The sequence below is a fragment of the Danio rerio genome, chromosome 13, assembly GCF_052040795.2.
Source record: "Danio rerio strain M-AB ecotype USA chromosome 13, GRCz13ab, whole genome shotgun sequence".
NCBI lineage: Eukaryota > Metazoa > Chordata > Actinopteri > Cypriniformes > Danionidae > Danio > Danio rerio.
Window position 1 is genome coordinate 34,363,189 of NC_141033.1, and position 15,983 is coordinate 34,379,171.

Sequence of the window (15,983 nt, forward strand, 5' to 3'; positions counted from 1 at the left end):
TAGCTAAGAAACTACTTACAAGCCTTTCATGGCTTCAAAACTTCAAATGCAGGTGTGTAGGAGAGCATTAATTAATTATTTCATTCATTAATTCAATAATTAATTCATTTATTTTCTTTTTGGCTTAGTCCCTTTATTAATTTGGGGTCGCCACAGCAGAATGAACCGCCAATTTATTTAGCATATGTTTTACGCAACAGATGTCCTTCAGCTGCAATCCATGTCTGTGAAACATCCATACACACTCATTCCCTCACTGGCCTTCCCAAAAAGACAGTCAGACAGTTGCAGCTGCCAGGATTCTAGAAAATCAGAGTCCATCATACCTGTCCTCAGGTCTTTACACTGGCTCCCACTTACATTCAGAATAGATTTTAAAGTATTATTACTTGTCCATAAATCACTAAATGGCCTAGGACCTCAACACATTACAGATATCCTCACTGAATACAAACCCAACAGATCACTCAGATCTTTAGGATCAAATAAATTAGAAATTCCAAGAGTTCAGTCAAAGCATGGTAAATCTGCCTTCCGCTGCTATGCCCCCCGTTGTTGGAATCAGCTTCTAGAAATTATCAGATGTGCTCCAACATTAGGCACATTTAAATTAAGACTAAAAAGACATATCTGTTTAGCTGTGCCTGACAGATGGCACTATTATGCCTTTCTTTTCTTTTTCATTCTTTTAAAACAGGTTTTAACACATTTTATCTGTTTTAATCATTTTTATTATTGGTTTATATTTTCTTATACTTGTCTCTTTTAATCCATGTCTTTGTAAAGCACATTGAATTACCACTGTGTATAAAATGTGCTATATAAATAAACTTGCATTGTCAAAGTTTCAACTTTAGCATACAAAAACATTTTGGACAATTCCAAGCTCCCAATTTCTGGGAAAAGTTTGCTGATGGTCGCATCTGTTCCAACATGAATGAGCACTATTGCGTAATGTTGACTAGCCTACACAAAGTCCATACCTCAACCCAATAGAACATTTTTGGGATAAATTAGAGCAGAGATTGCAGGTCAGGCCTTTTTGTTCAACATTAGTGCCTGACATCACAAATGAACTTCTGGAACAAATAAATCCTGTTTTTAAACCTTGTGAAAAAGTCAGTGTGAAATAGTGTAGAAATTTAATGAATGGACTTACAGCATTAGGTGTCAGCCTATCACACTAATCACAGAACTACACTTGAGTTCCTGAGAGCCCCCCATTCTTTCATGAATGTTTTTTTTTTAAAAGCAGAATCTACATCCTTTATTTTAAATACCTGTGGCTGTGGAAGTGGAACATCTGGTCAAAGATTTGGAGGAGTGTGCTAGAACTTTTGGCAATAGACTGCACAGTATTTTTAACGCATCCAGGTTTAAAGCAGATATGCTTTTCAATATTAAAGTCTTCATATTTTACTATATTTTAACTTGCATGTACAAGAAACCTTTTCAACACATGCAAACTCTTAAAAAAGTTTAGGATAAAACCAAATCAGTTTAAACAAATGTAATTTCACCTATTATTATTGTTGGTCTTTTCCATTCTCTACACCAGGGGTTCCCAAACTTTTCAGCCCGCGACCCCCAAAATAACAATGCTAGTGACTCGCGACCCCCAATATCCTCTGAGGTGGTTATAAATACAGAAACCTTGCATGCAATGACGCAGACACACCAATTAAATTTGTGTCAGTGCTTTAAATGTTCCAGAAAGTATAACCTGATGTTATAAAATCAAATGCATCTGACGCTATTGCTGCCTTTAATATAATGTAATTACCCCAGGGGTTGCAATCCAATAGAACTAGTAACTATAAGCTACTATAGTAACTATATAGTATATAGTAACTATAAACAACTATTTTTATTTTCAGTATAGTTATGGATAAAATATATTAATTCTTATGGTTTTATAACAATAAATAGATTTTTGGAAATCACCAGGCGACCCCCCCTTCATTGCCCCGCGACCCCTCGGGGGGTCCCGACCCCCACTTTGAGAACCACTGCTCTACACCACTAAACCTAACTCTACTGTGTATAAACAGCACATTCAGTTCAAATGAGTCAGGAGTGTCTGGAAATATGTGTGTGTACTGTATGTGTTCATCAAACAACACAGAACAAGAACTGTATTCAATTACCGGTGGTCTTGCCAAAGGACTTACTTCATTGCTCAGGACGCTGCATGGGCTCTTTATGTGCCGTGCAAGACACACAAACGCACACACACACACACACTCAACCTCAGAAGCTCCCCTCCACATTTCTGTGGGAAAACACTTACTCGTGGTCAATGGCTTTATTCCTTGGTAACTTTATACACACCATTTTGTATCTGTGTCTGTCATCCAGTGTGAGTGAATGACTCTCATTGAATTAGTAGGGGAAATCCCATGATTCTGCTTTTGTTGCTATGTAGAGGGCTCTACTCGCTCTCTATGGGATGTTACACTGATACAGATTATGCAACAATATGTGACATCAAACTTTGCTGAACATTGTAAAATCACGTGAGCAATTTCCCGCTAATTCCATTCCAACCCCTCTTGAATAAATGATAATTTTATCAAAGTTTATGTGGGTATTGTAAAGACATATAATACATTTTAGATTGATTATTGTGCACCATCTCTCATAACCAGATTTACTGTTACATAGTGCTCTGTTTAATAGCTAGCTTAATGAAACTGGTCCCACATCAGTGCTACAACACAATGTCTGTTGAGAGGTTCAATGTAAAAAATACAGCAAACACTTACAGTCTCACAAACGGGTTTCCTGCAGTTGATGACTGCACATGGTATATCGATCAACTGCTAAGCGAAAGCATGTGTAATGGACTGAAGATGTCTATCTCTTCCACAGCTTTTAACAGAGCTCCATGCGGACAGCCAGCAGGCCTGTTTTCACTTACGTCTGTTAAACACACTTACTCACACATCACTCTTTCTCCATGGGCACATATATGCGCTCAATCATTTACACTCACGTACATGCGCACACGACTATTTGTCCTCAGAAGACCTGTTATAAAATCCTCAACATGTGAAAGCTTTACTGTTTTCTATGGACACACACCAGTAGAGAAACCTCATATATCCGCCTGGCCACACACAAACACGGTGAAGTTTTGATTCGTAATAAATCAGCTCTTTTTCTTTGTACATAACAACATCATTCATCCCTTTGTGCCTAACCTAATATTCCTCAGAGCAAACGTTTATTGCTTAGGGGTTGGGCTTTCATTGTGGATATATAATTGAATTCTCTCAAAATACAATATAAATTTACCATAATATCATAGGCATAAAAGAGAACATTAGGCTTTTGACAATTGTGTTATATACTATTTATTTGTTTGTCTGTTTTTATTTTTTTGTTTATTATTTTTAATATCTGATCTTTGCATGTTTGACTTTTCTTTTTTGCAGTATTCCTCCTGAACAGGAGACCATATAATCAGATTCCAGATTTTCAATTAATTGTCTCTCACCAAATATTAAAAAATCCCATCCAAGCAAATGATGACTTGTGAAGACGAGTTTTTGAAAAATGTGAACAGAGCAAAGCATGTTACAATTTTGAGACTGAATTAATTTTTAATATTTTTTATTTTCATATGTTATAAATTTAGATTTTAGGATAAGTAATGATTATTTATACACTGTAAAATCCAAAAGTTAAGGTAACTCAAACCATTTGAGGAAACCGATTGCTACAAACCATTTGAATTCATAAACTAATTCTAATGAGCACTGCAACTTAATTCATTTGAGTTTAAGTAATGAGGTATTTAATTAGTTTGTTACCTTCAACACTGAGTTCAAAACTCTTTTCAAATGAGAAAAATAACCTTTCAGTAAATTTTGAGTTCACTACACTCATTTCATTTGATAAAGTTGACTGTTGGGTTTACCAGTGTATCATTGGCACACATGCGTTCCCCGTTTTAATCACTCTAAACTTTAAAGCCCCTGAGGATTTTTTTATTTTTACTAATTTACTTTTATTTAACAACTATAATTGTCAAATAATGATGTCAATGCTAATCATAACTAACTAAAACTACAGATCTGTATATTCATGCATTATCATGCTGACACTAGTCTATTAGCTTATTATTATAGTGCAGTGAGAGAGCCTAACTACCAAGCCACCAACCACCAACTTTAATTCCTGCTAGGACTGGGAATCAAACCTGCAACCTTTGGATTACAAGTCCACATGGCCTCGTATAACTATATAAATCTTCCATTGTGTCATGAAAATCCTGAAAAAAATTATATTGTATTCATTCGCAACTATTATGAAACAGAATGATGTCAGTCTTGTGGTTAAGGAGAGATTGTGTATCTGTGTTTTATGTTCTGAAGGGTAATCGTATTTTAACACGTGGCATTTAGATTTTCTTACTTGGCCAGAATGTTTTGATTTATCAGATGCTCATGAGTTAAACTCATAAAGGCTCTTTGTCAATTATAATGTAAATTATCATGAGCTTGTCAGTCCCACTGATAGCAGTTTGCCTTGAATTACTGAAAGGAAAGGCTGACAGAGGTGAATGCTCTAAACTGGTGTTTATAACTAATAGATTTGATATTTGCTTACATAAAAGACAGTATAACACATAATAAATTAAAGGACGACGTTACACAAAACGTCACATTTGGTAAATTCTGAAGATCTAAATTGTTAAATTTAAGGAAAGGTGTTGTTTTGTTTACAACACAAGCTAGTGTCAATCCTGTAGGCCACTTGTAATGTTTTCTCTATCTGCTGTCATGAAGTTCATCTCTTCAAACCAAAAGAAAGAAATGCAAAAAACAAATAATGATGTTTATTAACATATTCACACTCAAGACTCTCAGCAACAAGTACAAAATTTCAGAATCTTCTGCAACCAGTAATGCAAGTAGTAAATTGTGTAAATGTAAATCTGTTCTGCTAAGTTATCACAAAAAGAAACACGAAACCAAACATAAACTTTGCATTTGGTACTGTACTCCTCATGGTCAAATTACACCCATTGCTTTTGGTTATAAAATCTAAATAGACAAAGCTGTCTTTTTTTGTTCACTAGACCCTCAACAGTGATGTTTTCAAACTTTAACTTAGTTAAGCCAAACCCTGTACAATCATAGTCCCTGGTGTATGTGACAGAAAACCTGTAACATATACTCTACTGTGTTGTGTAGTCCTATCTATGAAATTAAAATATAATCGCACATGTACATTAATCAAATTTTAAGGATGCACTTACGGTACAATACCAAAGAAATTACAGGGTAATATAAGGAAACTGCAAGGTTTAAGGTTAGGTTTAGGGGTGGCTGGTCTTAGATTGGTAAAGTAGATTTTGAAAGAACATAATGGGGAGTAGCTGTTGAAGGAAATAAGGGAGCTTGTATATAAGGAAATAAGGGGGGAAAATACAGCCGCTGTGGTTCCCAGAACTTTGCCATAAATATGAGAAATATTAAACACCATCATGATAAAACACAACACTAAAGTAATGCAATCATTCACCCAAAACATCAGATGTACCATATACAGTACATTAAAAACTCTGTGTCCATAATTTATAGGAAATAACTAAGAAAAAAATGTGATTCAATAAAAAAAAATAATGTTATGCTGGCAAATCAGGGATTGTTTTCTCTGTAAACTATACTAAACTTTTTTCATTATTCACAAACTAATGTTATAATATTACTGCTGTACTGAATACAAAGAAAGAGCTGTTACAGTTATTCATGTATCAAGTAAAATGACCTACTATTCCCCCTGCAGCATACATTGTAGCTTCTAAAACAGTGTTGAAGGATACATTGAGACTCCTTCATGATCGTGTAGCAGAACACACTCTTCTTCATTTTTTTCACCTGAAGTGAATATGACTGTTTCATTATCTCCATGTAATACAAATCTATAGGAATAACTTGGAGCTGGGTTGGTAAGATAGTGTTTTAGGAGATGGTTTAGACATGCTATCAAACCATGACAGGTGGGCTTCTCTTTCAGCAGCCAGGTTTTTTTGTTCAGTAAACCCTCAGCAGTGAGGTTCTCAAGCTTCAGCTGACACTTAGTTTCAACAGTTGGACCTGGACCATCAAATTTGGAAATGTAGGTGACCGAGAACCTGTTGCACATGATATGTAGTCTTCTCAAACCACCTTTAGGAACAGCTTCTTTAGCCTGTGTGAAACAGGACTTGGTCTCATCCTGACAGGTGTGGTTGCAAAAGTGACTGAAATCAATAGAATACACTGAGATGTTCTCAGCATATGTGCTGACACGTACATTGACATAGGTTCGGTTGTTTTCTGATGCTACGGTAAAAACGTAATCTCTACTCTTACCCATTTGTACACATGAGTAATTTCCTTTCACCAACAATTTTAAGTCGTTTCTTAGAGGATGATCCCTGAGAAATCTCTCCGCAAAGTCCAAGTTGGAGAAAAGGGTGTTGTCCATAAATTTCTTTTTCTTCAGTTCATACATCACAGACATGATGTTTTCTGTGAAAGGTTGAAGATCGGGGAAACATCTGGGAAAGTAGCAAACAAATACATGTTATAGAGTTGTGCATTTAATGAAGGTTAAACTTCCTCCTGCAGATTGTAATCTATATAGTTACAACAAATACTACTTACAACGAGGAATCCATTGAGAGCGAGAAGGGGTTTAGTAGGCCGTCAACACTGTCAACATACAACAGTTATTTATAAGGAATAATATACAGAGATTATCTCAAAAACAAGCAGACATCTAAATTGGAGTCCGGATGTTTTACCATGAAGTTCTCATTCATCACACTTTTGGAATAGATTTTATGAAAAGGGACGTGCAAACAAATTTCATAGTTGTATTTTATAGTTGTGACAATTTGTGTAAACATATCCATTTCAGTTCAGAAACAAGTATAATCTTGCTGTAAATGTTTTTTTGTTTGTGTGTGTTATTGGCAACACTGTCAATGAATTTTGTAAATTACACAGTATTCTGTGTAATCTGAACTGTGTTTTACTGTGGGACAGTTATACAGTGTGTTACTATATTTTACATTATTACTGTATATTTTACAGTAAAGATATACAATACTGTAAATACCTAGAGCACAATAAATGGTGCTGTAAATCTAAATACAGTATTTTGCTGCAATTTTACTGGCAAACTGCTGCCAGTAAGTTACTCTGTAGATTCTACAGGAAATGGTTACCAGTGTAGTTACAGTTGAGTTTATACTATGCAAGACATTACATGTGAGACACTCATCAGACTTAATATAACTCGCTAAAATGCTGCATAAAACGTTTTACAGTTTGTGTTATTATAACATTGGTAAATAGACAGCTGCAGAGACCTACCTATATTTTTGACTAGGATTTCCGCAAATGGTGTTCTAGTGTTTCTCTTGTTTTACTTCTTGTAGGATCACAGAAATTTCCCATGTACGTTTCAGAGCTTTTCCTAAATTAATCGTGGTTCTATTTTCCATTTTTTTAAAGGGGAGAAGATACAAAAAATAATAATAATAACAACCACAATAAGAACAAAAAACAGGCAACTCCTGTTTCACTTCCAAGAGAATTAACATAGAGCAGCATTGTTTTATTTTGTTGTATTTTAAGTGAAAAAGTAAAGCAGACTGCAACTGTTTTTCATCTTTGCAGTGATTATAGCACTTTTTGTGTCTGTGAGACAGTGTTACAGTCTGTGGCATGCCAGAAAATATAGGTACAAACAAAAGACTATATATTTTATTTTATCAGATAGAGAAATAAATAATGATTTTAAGTTTTTTTTTTTTTTGCCATAATTCAAGAATGTACAGTTATCTCAAAATAAAATAGACCCATAAATAAGGGGACCGTTAACATTTATAAAACCCTTTCACGTTACAAAAGGTTGTCTATAGGGGTACAGGCTTCTTTATAAAATTAGATTATTAAAGTGCTCTTCCTCTTGTGGTTATTTTGAATGAGACAAGTCATAATTTTCAATTTATTAGTGCTGTCAAACTGCTTTAAAAGACTATGTGATCATTTATATTTTAGCATCCTCTAAATCAGGTGTTCTCAAACTCAGTCCTGGAGGTCCGGAGTCCTGCAGATTTGAGCTCTAACCCCAATCAGACACACATGGGCTAGCCAATCAAGCTAGGCTTTCTAGAAACTTTCTTGAAAGAGTGTCGATGCACGTTGGAGCTAAAATCTGCAGGACGCAGGCCCTCCAGGACCGAGTTTGAGAACCCTGCTAAATAAAGATAGCTCAACTGACTTACCTAGATCTTTGTCCAGAGGTCAAAATGAAGGCACTTTGAAATAAAATAAAAAGTAGGTTTTTAATAATATCAACAGTTTCTTCCAGCAGCTCTCAGACTAAAATAATAACGTTCATGGTAAGTTTCAGTTTCACAGATCTAACTTAAGTTTCGTTTTCCAGGGCGGTGGAGGAGGGGAGAAACAGAAAAAGAGGCCCCTTCCGTTTCACTAGAAAAAAATAAATAAATAAAAGAATGAAAGGAAAAATAAAAAAAGACAGAAAAGAAAAAAGATATATATAAAAAATATAATATATAAAATATATTATAAAAAAAATAAAAATAAAAAATATATAAAAATATATATATTATACGATATAATAAATGTTTAATTTTGGAATTACAGAAAATACTAAAATAAACAACATATGCTAATATTTCTGATTCGATCAAATTAATAATTAGCTGTAGGCCTGTAGAGAATAAACTCTGGGATGAATTGCATGACTTGTAAAACAAATACCTTGTGACCATTAGCATAGACGTTTGAAGATCACACACTATTTCTAAAATTCTAAAGTTATGCCAATTTGAGATGGATAGCCTTTGTGATGTTTTTTGCATAACCATGCAGCCAAAAGTTTAATGGCTATTTTTGTAAAATATGTGAGGTTAATTGTTTATTTTGAATAGTTCATAACAGATGGGCGAAGCAGTGGCGCAGTAGGTAGTGCTGTTACCTCACAGCATGAAGGTCGCTGGGTCGCTGGTTTGAGCCTCGGGTCAGTTGGCGTTTCTGTGTGGAGTTTGCATGTTCTCCCTGTGTTTGCGTGGGTTTCCTCTGGGTGCTCCGGTTTCCCCCACAGTCCAAAGACATGCGGTACAGGTGAATTGGGTAGGCTAAATTGTCCGTAGTGTATGAGTGTGTGTGTGTGTGAATGTGTGTGTTGATGTTCCCAGGGATGGGTTGCGGCTAGAAGGGCATCTGCTGAGTAAAAACTTGCTGGATAAGTTGGCGGTTCATTCCGCTGTGGCGACCCCGGATTAATAAAGGGACTAAGCCGACAAGAAAATGAATGAATGAATGAGTTCATAACAGTAATATAAACATTGTATTTTGAAAATGTGATAATTTCGTTTTTAAAAACAACAGTACATTTTAAGTAGTTTTGAGCATTTTGTCTTATTTTCTTATTAGTAAAACAGGCAACGGCAGTAGGTAGTGCTGTCGCCTCACAACAAGGAAGCTGCTGGTTCGAGCCTCAGCTTGGTCAGTTGACGTTTCTGTGTGGAGTTTGCATGTTCTCCCTGCATTCACGTGGGTTTCCTCCAGGTGCTCCGATTTCCCCCACAGTGCAAAGATGTGGTACAGGAGAATTGTGTAGGCTAAAATTGTGCGTAGTGTATGTGTGTATGGATGTTTCACAGAGATGGGTTGCGGCTGGAAGGGCATCTGCTGTGTAAAACGTGTGCGGGATAAGTTGGTGGTTCATTCCGCTGTGGCGACCCCAAATTTATAAAGGGACTAAGCCGAATAGAAAATTAATGAATGACTATAGTAAAACAATAATAACAGTTATAGTTTAAAGCAGAGCATTTCTGGGTAGTTAATATGCTAACTAACTGATCAACCATTACAGGTACAAGAAACAACCCGATGTACCTCTCTCCAGGCTGATTTACTGCTGCACTAGTTAGCTGTGGTTCTTTCTTTTTGTGTAATTTTAACAAACGAAAACTCTCTAAAAGCATTTCAAAATGTTAAGCATATTTGATATCCTCCAGTTTATTATAATCATACTGGCACACACACACAAAACAGACTCTGTGCCTTTTTTTTATCACAATAAAAAAAATTCTACCCCTTAGCCCTTCCCCCTACGTGAAGGGGTAGGGGTGTCCCAATTCTCTAACTTGAAGGCGTATGGCGAAGGGGTAGATACCCATTTGAACGGAGATTTTTCAGGACCACAATCGAAACCAAGGGTTAAAAAAAATCCCAGAATACACCAGCTACAACAGCAGCATGGCTGCACCCAGAAGGAAATGCACAAATCAGTATTTTTTGTCATTATTAAGAATTTTTACAACAAACACGTATGTTTTAATATGTTCATAACCGCGTTTGTGTTTTACAGCCAACCTTTAAAAAAACCCAGCTAAATTTCGCTATCTATAATCCCTAATAATAACTCCTGTATTGTAGTCCCACAACAGTCTATTGGCTGGGAATCAGGTTTTTACAGTGTCTGCTAAAATGTTAATGTTGTTTTTGTGTGTTTACATAGATGAACATGGCCACTGTGTAAATGGACAGTACAGTTACGATATTATTGCCACATTATAACGTTATGATAATATAATATATGCCTTCAGTGATTTCCTGAAGATAAATACCAAAAAATAGCACAACTAGAATTACTACAGCAGTCGTCATCGTCTGATCTCATATGTAGCAAGAGATTGAGATGACATATTATAACTTGTGCAGGTGCTGTCCCATTTCTTAAGGGTGAACTTTTTGATGCCCTTCCCCTTCACACTCTGTTTCAAGGGCCAGGGGGAAGAGGTAGGGATACGAAAATAGAATTGGGATTGGACCTTTGTGTACCATAATTCAGCCAACTAGTCATGTCTTGCATTAACTTGCTTGACCTGCCCAAAAAAGTCATATAGAAAAATCACAACCTTAACATAAGACACAATCATCACATACATACATTTAATCAAGCTAGAATTGCTCTTGTAATTTAAATACCTCATCCTCTAATATAAGAAGTATGGAAGCAGCTGTTTTATAAATCTTAATCATACTCCCAGAGCTCAATATCCGGCACCCGCTGACTGTGAGCTTTGTTGTGGGCATCACTGAAGAAGAAGTTCTGGGTTGGGTGGTTTTCTGCTCTGCCAGTGACAAACTCCAGCATCTCCCCATTACCCTGAAGCACAACACGAGTGTTCTCCTCCTGATAATGATCAGAATGCTGCAACAGGTGCTGAAAACACACCAGCAGGTCTTTCGGCATCTCTCCGCTCTTCTCCAGGTACGTCTTCATCTCTAGGATCTTCTCTAGAGACAGAGTTTTGCCCAGATAGACTCTGCGGCGTGGCTGGATGTGGATGGTGTTTAAAGGCTGATGGGTGCTGTATGTCAGGTGCAGCTCTCCACAAGTGATCTTGAGCTCCATGTGATCCAGAACTGCTGGGTTTATGTCCTCCTTGTTTCTCAGGGCTTTACGGGCCTGCTCCAGGCAGCTTTCCAGTTCATCACGGCAGCGATGTCCATCAAAATGGCTCTCTGTCAGGCTAGAGGTTGTGAGGTGGGTTTCTGGATGGGTCTTTTGGAGGAGTCGTGGTGCATTTGAGCCTAGGTGTACTGTGTAGAACAGGACAGGTGCCCCAGCGGTGATACGCACCAGGTGGCGTTCTCCTTCCAGGGTTAAAGAGACTTCACGTCCCTTGGATGCAGGAAAGGCCTCCAGGGTCAAGGCTGTTCCTCAGGTATGAGTCCAGCAATCCTTCCTGACGGATTTTAGCTTTCACTGATAGAAGACATTACAGATCAAGAGAGGGCACGGAGAAATATCTCCTTATGGGATGAAAAACACAATTGGAATTGCAAGGTTAGTTTTTTTAGGGAATTTACTGTAATATAGAATTATGGGACTCCAAAATCTCCCAATATAATTAGTAACACTGCACATGTATTCTCCTATAATGTTTCAGCACTGTTGTTTGAATAAGAAAATTCACTAATGTGCTGGATTCAGTCAGTCGGTGGTTTTAAAAACTACATACTCCATTTGCATTGAATTGCATGCTACAGGCACTAAATTTTAACTTGAACTTCAAAAGGTTTAACATCCACCTTTTCCCTACATATCATGACATTATCACAAATGATGATATAACTTTAGTTTAACTGTAAACATTAATTGTTTTAAAGTATGAGGTTCGTTTTTCTTCTCAATGTTCAACCATCCAATGTTAAAAGAACTTACTGGAATTAACAAACCATTTTTAATAAACTATACAGCATGGACACATTTTTTTTTTGTCTTAAAACTTTATTAAATAAATTTCACCTTCCCTTTATGATTATTATTATTATTTTTTTTTATCTTAGGCCAGGGGTCACCAATTCCTGTCCTGGAGGGCCGGTGTCCCTGCAGGGTTTAGCTCCAGTTTGCTTTAACACACCTGCCTGGATGTTTCAAGTATACCTAGTAAGGCCTTGATTAGCTTGTTCAGGTGTGTTTGATTAGGGTTGGAGCTAAAATATGTAGAACACAGGCCCTCCAGGAACAAGTTTGGTGACCCCTGTCTTAGGCGAATCGTTAAGTTCTTTATACACTGTAAAACCCAAAAGGTTAAGGTAACTCAACCATTTGAGGAAACAGATTGCAACAAATCATTTAAGTCCAAAATCTAATCCTAATGAGTACGGTGAACACAATCCATTTGAGTAAACGAAGCAATATGAGCACAGTAAAACCCAATAAATAAAGAGAACTCAAACCAACTGAGTACTGTAAAACCCAATAAGGCAACTCAAACCGTTTGAGGAAACCAATTGCAACAAACAATTTAAGTTAAAAAATGCTCTATATGATTACTGTGAACTTAATTTAAGTTGAAGTAATAGGGATAAACTAGTATGCATTTTTACTAAATGAGTTTGTCATTTATTTGCATCAAGTTTACTGTTTTCCTCTTTCTAATTAAACATGTTCCTTGTATTTTAAATTTATTTAAACTTATGTAGAACATTAAAAGGGAATAATGTATATATACTTCCTTCCAATATTTTTTTCATCAATTACTTTATCTATATTTAATCTCAGTAAATATATTGTATATTAAGTACTGACCAGGGTTTTATTTCTTTTTTATTTGATGATTGAATAAATTGATATTGTCATGTTGTATATATATATTGTCATATATATATTCAGTGGTGTGCACAGTTGTATCTGAAAGTGTTAATCAAACAATCTTGCTGCATCAAGTGCAGATGATGATCATTATGATGTTAAGAGTTCATTAGGGAGCATTTAATATTTGGTTTTCCTGAATTGATTTCTCATTTAGATGTATGACCTCTCTATCTAAAAGAGATGACTTGTGATCTAATGACATACAGAATTCAGAGAAATGTCACAAGGAGCCTGTATAGCAAAACAAAATATGCTGGCCCAGTTAGTAAACATAAATAGAGGTGAACTGGGTCAAAATGCAAAACATCAACAAAAGCTCTGCTGGATCCCTGCTGTTCTGCTGGACTGTTTTGACAAACCCAGTTACCAGGCCCGTGCAGAGACCTTCCAAGAGGCATGTGCAGGTCAAAAAATTTTGAAGAGCGGGGGGTGGGGGTATGGGGTTGCTGTGACTTCAGATCATTATGGAAGGGCACTTTCTATCCAAGACTAAAAAGGGCATATGCACTGCACAGGTTGAGCCCTATGTTTGCACGTGCATGCCAGTAACAGTATGTGGATATATAAAAATACCAATAACAGTTATGCTAAGAATAAAATGAAATTATTAACAAGTAATCAAACTCTTTTACATAATTAAGCTTTAAAATAATAAAGTTATAAAGTTAAAAAAGCCATTTATTCCTTAGGTGAAAGAGATTTCATCAAATTGTATTTTATGGACTACTCCATTTAACGATTTATCATGCTGCTATATTGCATATATATTCATTTATTTTATATATATATATATATATATATATATATATATATATATATATATATATATATATATATATATATATATATATATACAACAGTTCTGTCTGGTTCTCAAATCTGATTGGCTGATTGCCGTGCGATATTCTGCAATATCAGAACTCCTACAGCCTCTTTACCCTTTGTGTATTACTCCGCCCACATACAGCCAGCAAAAAGCAGACACTACAGATCTAAAGTTTAAAAGATGCACGCTCAACTGTTTAAATGTCAGCTTATGATTTGAATCCGGAAGAAAGTAGTTCCTCATACAAAAGGGTTATTGAGACTCTCCATGTATGATTTTGTTTTTATATACACAATTATGCCGTCAAACTGTAGTATAAACGCAGTATCACACGAGTAGCAGTGTGATATGGTTGTATATCGGCAATGGTGGGGGCACAAAGGCAACGCACGGCTCCCAACAGTGCCGATATACAGCCATATCGCACTGCTACTCGTGTGATATTGCTCATATATATAACGATTTTTTCTTTTTGTAATTGTATATTAATATTTCTGATTGTTGTTGGGCCTGTACAGTACATTTCATAGTGATATAAACACATTTTAAAGTATATGCTAAAGATTACAGTAGACTCAATTATGAACTTTTTATTAGGGCAGTATTTGATCCTTAGAACTAAAATCTAGGAGCATTTTATGATGATTTAACAGTCTAACTCTGTCTAACATGTCCAATTACTTCATACTACAAATGGTTTAGTATATATATGCTAACTATATAAAGGGTGGTGATGATGATAAATAAAAATTATTAATAATACTGTTACTAATAATACAGGGTAGGGCTGCAATATCAGAACAAAATTAACTCATTATTATCGATTATTGTTTTTTTAAACTGAAATAATACTTAGTGATGGTTAACATTTTTTGCCCACTTGCTGAAATTCTAGCATTGTTGTTCATTTTGTTGGCATTGCATGGCCATAAGCAACCATTCATTTTCATTTCTGCTTTAGAAGCATTTCCCTTACTTTTGTATGCTAAATAGGTTTTGTTCTGTATTTACCATTCCTGAATGAGTTTAGATAAACTGACAAATTAAATGTTGACTTACATCTCACTCATTGCAGAGGACATCAGAGGTCAGATGAATTCTTGTTATAGTACAGCATGCAAGAACTTTATTGAACACAACATACAAGTAAAATAAAATAAGTAAACAGTTAAAAGGAGAGAATTTCAGCAGAATGCATACACAGCATGCATTATTATCTTCTTTAATGTTGAGTTTTGATGCAAAAAAATTCAATGTATACACTACAATTAAGTACATCTCTAATAATCTTACCTTTTGAGTTGAGGAGGAGAATGTTTCACCTGTAGCTGTTCTGGGCTCTGCTGTCTCTGTGTTTTGAGGTGATGGACATGTGTCAGGTAGGTGGAAAAACACCACGTGGTTGATGATGAATCAATGCTTTCTGTGCACACACACAGTCTAATATTATCCAATCATATAGCACACATAGACATGGTTATATAAGCTCATTTCTAGTTAAGTTACAGTATACATACCAGTGCAGAGGACTGGAGCATTATAGAAGATTTTGAGTTTCTTTGAATGCACTTTAATAGAACTGGTGGAATAGGACAGAAGATTGTGATGACTCAGATCTGTATTACTCAGCAGAACTGTTTTTAGATGCAGAATCTATTGTGGTGTTTCTGCAACTCATCTTTCTGTGGCTCATGGTGTTTATAACAAACACCTCATGATGCAATGGACTATAGCAGCATAACCAGTCAGTCAGCTACAGATGAAACCATCAGCTCAATGTGAGATGTGCTCTAATGATTTCAGTTTCCTTTTATTATTTTTGTAACACATGCCACTCAATCTAAAACACTAACAAATATTATTGATCTTAATAAAACAAAAGAAAGGGGTCACTGATAGAAGACATCTAAACCAACATTATATATTAAATGCTGAAATATAATATGTGAAA

The 15,983-nt window shown here is 35.8% G+C and overlaps 1 long non-coding RNA gene and 1 pseudogene across 3 annotated transcripts; both read right to left on the reverse strand.

Moving 5' to 3' along the window:
• Positions 1-4,828: 4,828 nt before the first annotated feature.
• Positions 4,829-8,442, reverse strand: LOC101885027 (uncharacterized). Of its 2 annotated transcripts, XR_015506108.1 has the most exons (4): positions 8,291-8,435; positions 7,374-7,493; positions 6,660-6,707; positions 4,829-6,553 (listed from the first exon to the last, which is right to left on the reverse strand). It is a non-coding gene; the product is annotated as an uncharacterized LOC101885027 (long non-coding RNA). The 2 variants fall into 2 exon arrangements; XR_015506107.1 differs by lacking the exon at positions 7,374-7,493 and having other exon boundaries at positions 8,291-8,442.
• Positions 8,443-9,446: 1,004 nt separating this feature from the next.
• LOC147834232 (uncharacterized) lies at positions 9,447-15,462 on the reverse strand (annotated as a pseudogene). The gene is made up of 3 exons (XR_015506106.1): positions 15,326-15,462; positions 15,092-15,156; positions 9,447-11,858 (listed from the first exon to the last, which is right to left on the reverse strand). The product of XR_015506106.1 is annotated as an uncharacterized LOC147834232 (transcript).
• Between the last annotated feature and the right edge of the window lie 521 nt (positions 15,463-15,983).